The sequence below is a fragment of the Tupaia chinensis genome, unplaced genomic scaffold (genome assembly GCF_000334495.1).
Source record: "Tupaia chinensis unplaced genomic scaffold, TupChi_1.0 Scaffold000248_2, whole genome shotgun sequence".
Taxonomy (NCBI): Eukaryota; Metazoa; Chordata; class Mammalia; order Scandentia; family Tupaiidae; genus Tupaia; species Tupaia belangeri.
The window spans coordinates 1,720,208-1,727,623 of NW_006159727.1; the positions used below are offsets into that span (position 1 = coordinate 1,720,208).

Sequence of the window (7,416 nt, forward strand, 5' to 3'; positions counted from 1 at the left end):
ATATAAGTATGCTCTAGGCAATATCAGGGGCATACTTACAGTAAAAGATTATTTGTTCATCCAACATTCTGATTTAACTAGGCATTCTGTATTTTATCTGGCAACCTAAACCATAGTTGAAAACGAGAGCAAACTAATTAGGAAACTGGAAATGATTACAGAGGCCTGAATTCTGTATGACTCTGGGCCGGATAAGACAGATTCATGAACCTTTAACCTTTAGCATACCTAATCTGGGAATGGTTTGCATCCCAGCATCCTCTTGCGCACCCTATACAACAACCATATGGAAGGACTGTGGGGGAAGAAACGTGACCCAAGGAGCTGAAGGGAATGACCATGACCCAGGGTCTGTTCCCTGAGGTGAAAACTTCACCGGACTTTGAAGTGGTCATGATAAGAAGCTTCCCAGGAGCAGTAGTAGGAGTAGTAGCAGCTGCAGTGGCAGTGGGGGTTGTATAGCTGGCAGACGCCCTCAGTCTGGGGCCTGCGTATTATCATGGAACCAATACCCGAAAATGGAAAGTTTTAGTCACACTTTTTTCTTCGGCTGTTACCTGCATGACAAGGGTGAAATCGTGCTTCAAGGGGGCCCAGCTGAGCTGCTACTGGTTCAGTCTCCAGAGAGCCAGGAGCCCTGCTGGCCTGAGGCCTGGTAGCTGCCTGTAAGCGGAACTAGGGGCCTGGCCAGGGTGGATCCAGGACTGTGTGGGTGCTGGATACTGACTCTATGCCTCAACTCTGCTCTAAGCACCTCAGAAATATCAGCCCATTGAATACATTAACAGCTGGTAGGGCAGGTAGACCCACATTTTACAGATGAGGAAGCCGAGGCACACTAAGTGTATCCAGACCAGGCAGTGTGACACAGGAGTCGTTGTAACACACTCCTCAGAACTGTTCCTGGAACCATGAGATAGTACACACAAGGGTAAGGTCGCTGCCCAGGTGGGGGTTTTGGTACCCACACCTTTTCTCTATATATATTTAAGTTTTTAAAAATTTATTCAGAGAGAGAGAGAGAGAGAACAACACCTCCAAGAGGGTCCCAATGTTACCACACCTCCAGTCTCAGCCAGCATACATGGACATAGGGAGATCTCTGGAACCTAGAACCTTCCCATGAGGGCAGCCTCGCATAGCATCATATTACTGCTGTACCACCGCTTGGCCGCTGAAGGGATCCATTAAAATATTTTTTTTTCTTTATCTATGATAGAGCATGAGAGAGAAAGAGAGGAGCACCCACCCTTCACAGGATCTGCTCATGCCACGATCCCTTTCTTCCAGTCCTCTAGCCTACTGTATCTTAGGCACTCATGTGCCTGACATGTTGCAGGCTGACTGGGCTGGGGATTTTAACCATGGTTGCCATGTGGATCCAGACTCTTCAGCCATGTGGATCCAGACTCTTCCTCTGTGCCACAGAGCTGGCCCGATATCCATTCACAATATATCAGTGTCACCTTTACCCCCGCTGCCCTTCTATGCCCTGAAAGGGGCCATCCCAGGAATGACGCTGACTGTAGAGAGGTCACCCTGATCTGGTCCTGCTCTCGGGACACCTGGGCAGCCCAGATAGACTCTTTAGTCCCTGTCCTCACCCTCCACTGCGAGGGTGGTCATCCCCTGCCTCTGACTGGCAGACCATGAATTGAGTGCACAGCCGGTAATAGCTGCAGGGTTCTCCGGAACACAAGCCTGCAGGAGAAGAGGTATGTGAGGCACAAGCTCCAGGCAGCAGCAAACCAAACGTGCTTAGGAAAATGGACCCCTCTGTATTTGCTGTCTGATCCAAGCTGACATGCGTCAGCACTGGTGGTTTTGGTTTGGCTTGCGTTTGAGACTGGCTGGGCTGCCTCAGTGAGAACTGAATTGGGATATAAGGGTGAGCAGATATTGCCTCACCATTTACAGCTAGCCACCACTGAGCCTTGACTTTGGGAAGACAGCTGCCCGCTTTCCGGGTACTGCTACCCGACCTTACCTTTCTCTTGCTTCAAGCCCCAGAGTGTTGCTAAGAGGGGAAAGCTGGGGAAAAGGATAGTGTGGGTCCCTGCGTAGCAGATGCTATTGGCATGCCGGCCTGTTTCCCCGCTCAGCGCGCTCATACTGATTCCCAATTGCCAGTAAGTGCATCTCTCTGCCTGATGGCTTTCTGGAACCTGTGGACCACCACGCTGGCTATGCACGTGGAGGAATTACCCAGACTTAACGAATGACCAGCACGCGTCAGTGTATAAATAGCTCAACTGCCTGGGTGGGATAACTCAGAGGTGTGTGGTCTGTACTAGTGCTAGTCAAAGTGCGGTCCCCGGACCAGTGACAAGCTGTGAAAAGTTCACTACTCTTACATTTCAAAGAAAGTTGGCATTTCAGAAAATTTTCCAGCTAGTTGACATGGCCGTGACATTTTTCTTATGCTTTTACAAAAGTATCCATTTACAAGGGAGTAATAACAATACCAGATGACCTGGGCCTTCACCCAGGTACCCAGCGGAAGAAAGCTCCAACTGCCCACAGCGCCTGCTGGCTTGATAACACACCCTTGATCAGCTTTCTTCCCTCCCTCGCCTCCCTCTTCTGCTTCTCCCTTAGCAGCGTTTCTGCCATTTCCCAAGTCAAGTATTCGCACTCATTTTTTTCATTTCAGGGTCAGCTTCTGGACAACCCAAACTCAGACACCCTCCTTTGCATAAGGCTGCCCACGCTGCCATCTGCTGCTCGGGGCATGTCACTGGTGGCTCCTCTCTCTCTCTCTCTTTTTTTTTTTTCCCCCCCTGAGGAGTTAAGCAGCCCATTAAGGATGATAGAGTTATCTGCCCACCTCTGCATTTCTTCTAGCCTCCAGGGCCTAAGGTCAAGAGGTCACCGCCCCCATGCCCTTTGCTTCTTCAGAGTAATGCAGACTGACCTGGGCTGATGGACGATGTGCTTTCAGGCAATTGGCAGCTAAGAATTGCCAAGATTCTGGCTAATATTAAACGCCCCACCCCACCCCACTCCCGCCCCCAACTGTACCTTCAAAACAAGCTCTTTCAGAGGCAACACAACTTCAAGGTAAAAGTCCGGAGCATTCATTTAGAGGCCAGAAAAGCAAAAGTCAGGCAAACCTGTCTCTTTTCTGAAGCTACTTTTGCGTGCACGTGGAATGCTTTTGTGCAGATACAAAGCACCCAGGCGCAGTCTTTTATGCCCTGAATCATTTCCATGTGGCTCAGGGCCTCCCTTGACTTGAGCACTATTATACCTCTGCCTGTTAGACCACGCTATCTCCGGCCTTGCTCCTTGGTTGTTTACGGATTTCTCAATCTGCCTGCTCAGGCTGAAAGAGGTCCTGTCGCCCATAAAAACCCTGCGGCTCTAAATCACTTCTTTCTCTCTCTCTCTCTTTCACTCAATTCAGTCCCAGAGACTCCTGGAGCTCAGAATTAAAACCATCTTGGAATCTAAGTTTGGCTTCTCCATCTAGTGATGTATTTACCTTTTTTTTTTTCTTTTGGAGGGGGGTGCTTATGCAGGCACTTAAACATAACCTGTTGGCTGCCATTCTTCAATTCCTGTTATCCTTAAGGAGCATTGGCATAGAATGATTCTCTTGAAGTTATTTTTCTCTTTTTAAAAGTGTCTTTTATTTCTTTCATAAAAGAGAGAGAACAAGAGGGAACCAGCAGTTAGCATAATGGCTATGTCGCTGGACTCCCACGTAGTCGACTGCGGTTCACATCCTGGGCCCAGTGGCTTAAATCTCACGCCGGGCGCGTGTGCATGCGTGCCCAAGATCCCGAGAGGAGAATGGAGGAGAAGGGATTGTGGCGTGACCATCCCCCCTGGGGGGTGATTTCTCGCTTTCTGTCTCTCTGTCTCTCTGTCTGTCTGGCGAGCGCACACGCCCTATAGCGAGAACCTCTCCAAAAAGAGAGAGAGAGAGAGAGAACAAGAGAGAAAGAGGAGAGAGAGAGAGATTGAGAGAAGCACCCACAACAGAGTCTCATCACCCCCAGTACCCTTCCCCCAGCCTTCCAGCTAGTCAGGATCTTGGGCATGCCCGTGCCTGGTATATTTCAGGTCAACCTTGGATCCAAACCCACGGTTGGCCATGTGGCTTCCAGTGCTGAAATGCAGTATGTCACTGCATGTGCCACTGAGACTGGGCATCACTTGAAGTTTTTTTCTTTTTTGTTTTCTAAATTTTTTTTTTTTTCTGGAGCATGTGTGCATTCAACAGAGAGAAACAGTAAGAGAGAGGGAGTGAGAGAAAGTAAGAAAACACCCCCTGTAGGGGATGCTCCTGCTTCAACCTCTTCTCCATCTCTTTCATTTTGGGATTTGGGGCACTCACGCACATGTGTCCAGTGTTTTTCAGGCCACTGGGTCTGGGACACAAAATACATAGTCAGCCATGTTGGATCCAGCTACCTTAACCACCATGCCATGAGTTGGTCCCGAAGATTTTTTTCTACACACTTTCCAAATAGCATCCTACTGTTTGGCTTTGAGGTGAGGTCAGTGGGGCAGTCGCACACATGTGCATGCTGGTGCTTGGGAATGTATCAGTTGTATCCATTTAAAAATCCCTCAGGAAGGATGTGGGTGAGCTGAACATCATGCCAGGGCTGTGGCAATGCCAAGGGATGCAGCTATTTCAGTCTGACTGGGGAAGAATGAACTGTGAGAAGTGAAAGCTACTGAGAGGCCAGTAGGAGGTAGGGGAATAAGTCAGAGGCTGGAGCTGATGGCCTGAGTTCAAACTCTGGTTCTGCCAGTTGTGAGCTGTGTGACTTTGACAAGTAATCTCACTTCTCAGGGTTCTGGTTTCCTCAACTATAAAAGGATGACAGTATGTATGTATGTATATATGTATGTATGCATGTATTTTGCTATTGGGCATGTGTGCTCACCAGACAGACAGAGAGAGATAGACAGACAGAAAGCAAGAAATCACTCCCCAGGGGGGATGGCCATGCCGCAATCCCTTCTCCTCCAATTCTCCTCTCGGGATCTTGGGCATGCACGTACACGCACCCAGCATGAGTTTAAGCCACCGGGTTCAGGACTCGAACCACGGTCGACTACATGGGAGTCTAGCGACATAGCCATTACACTAACTGCTGGTCTCGGTGACAGTAATAGCACCCACTTTAACCAAGTTGTCCTGAGGATTTAATGACTTAATATGAATAAAGTGTTCAATGCCTGATAATGTTAAGTGTATCACTACTACCCTTTCTCCTCCTCCTCTGTCATATTAAGTAGAACTGATAGTGAGAAAATAGGGGTTAAAGTAGATGACAGCAATCATGGGAGGCTTCCTGGAAGAGGGGGTTTGAATTAGAAATGGAAGCATGGCAAAGAGGCTATGAATTATGGTCAGAGGGCCTATTGACAGACTGTATTTTATTTTTGGGGGGTCACAAATAGGATTTTTTATTTGTCACGATTAAAAGTCTGAACTTTAAACAGATTCTTGGACTGATGGTTCATATCCATCAGCTCGTTCAACTTTGGCGCCCGTCTCATCCCCAGTCGCTTTTCCAGAGCTACCACCTTCACCATGAAGCTCCTTGAGTTTCCCCGATTCAAACTTGGGCTTCTCCAGCATTTTTGCTTTTCTGATGAAGACATCGTGGAGAGGGCAGATGGACTGGCAGGCCTTTTCCGTGTCTTTTCCGATGCAGTCTGGAATCAGTTTATTGACTGCTTCTTTCAAGCCATTTGTCTGCCCCTCCGGGTCATGATTTCCATCATCTTCTTCCAGATTTGGTGGACCTGCTGATGCTGGGCATAAGAGGACTTCCGTATCTGATTGTTGCATTTTTTAGTAAACCCAGCACAGGAGAAGGACTGGCAGGCCTTTTCCGTGTCTTTTCCGATGCAGTCTGGAATCAGTTTATTGACTGCTTCTTTCAAGCCATTTGTCTGCCCCTCCGGGTCATGATTTCCATCATCTTCTTCCAGATTTGGTGGACCTGCTGATGCTGGGCATAAGAGGACTTCCGTATCTGATTGTTGCATTTTTTAGTAAACCCAGCACAGGAGAAACAAGCAAATAACCATTGGTAGTCTTGACATCGACATGAGCTTCAGTCATGGTCTGCCATTTTTTGACCATGGAACACATTTTGTCACAGGTGAGATCCATGCCATGGAAGTTAGTCAGGCAGTTTTTGCCCTAAACATCCTCAGTAATTAGCTGGAATTTCCTTTTTTTTTTTTTTTGGAGGTTTTTCACTATCGGGATCGGTAGTCCTGACACCGACGTGAGCTTCAGTCATGGTCTGCCATTTTTTGACCATGGAACACATTTTGTCATGGGTGAGATCCATGCCATGGAAGTTAGTCAGGCAGTTTTTTCCCTGAACGTCCTCAGTAATTAGCTTGAATTTCCTAAATGCGACTTCATCATTCTGCAGATCTGCAAGGCTCAGTTCAAACACACGGCCCTTAAGGCCATCAGATGCAATTTTGGTTCCTCGAGTCCTGGTAACCAGTGTCTTCCCAATATTTCTTACATTGAACATAGCAGGTGCTTTCACGTCATACTAATTGTTTTAAGAAATGGATCAACCACTTTCTTCTTGGTTCCCTTCTTGCTGTCTTTTGTAAGGTGCTTATTCTTGCCAACCGCCATGGTGCTACTCAGCCAAAAGGGCGACAGACTATATTTTCTAAAGATGGAGGCTAACAATATCCTGACGCATAGGCTCTTCTACAATGTAACCTTGCCCCTCTTCTCACTGACAAGTGGAATGTGTGTCCCTTCTTCTTGAGTACAGAGTAGGGAAATTGTGCCTGCTTCAATCAATAGATTCCAGAAGAAGCGGTACTGGGTGACTTCTGGGGCTAGGCCATAAAAGGACATACAGCTTCTACTTTGTTTGCAGAATCACTAGTTCTGGTGGTTTACAGAAGCCTGAGTGTAAGAAGTGTAAGAAGACTGACTTTTCTGGGACCAGCAGTTGGCGTAATGGCTATGTCGCTGGACTCCCATATGATCGACTGCGCTTCGAGTCCCGGACCTGGTGGCTTAAAAGTCATGCCGGGTGTGTGTGCGTGCGTGCCCAAGATCTCGAGAGGAGAATGGAGGAGAAGGGAATGTGGCGTGGCCTATCTCATTTTCTGTCTCTACGTTTCTCTCTGTGTTTCTGGTGAGCGCACACGCCCTATAGCAAAAAACAAACCAAACCAAAACAACAACAAAAATAAACTAACCAACCAAACAAAAAAACCTCTCCAAAATAAATCGGACTTTTCTGAGGTTGCCATGCTGTGAAGAAGCCGAAGCCACGTGGCTTTCCTCCTGTAGGTGCCTGCTTGACAGTCTTTGAGTCCTTCCAGTTCAGGTGCCAGGCATGTGAATAAAGGAGCCTTGAAGTGATTCCAAATTCCAGCTCCCAGCTACAAGTCAGCTCCAGG

General features: G+C 47.8%; 1 pseudogene; it reads right to left on the minus strand.

Annotated features, from left to right (window-relative positions):
- Positions 1–5,455: 5,455 nt before the first annotated feature.
- Positions 5,456–6,631, minus strand: LOC106734897 (40S ribosomal protein S3a-like; annotated as a pseudogene).
- Positions 6,632–7,416: the final 785 nt, after the last annotated feature.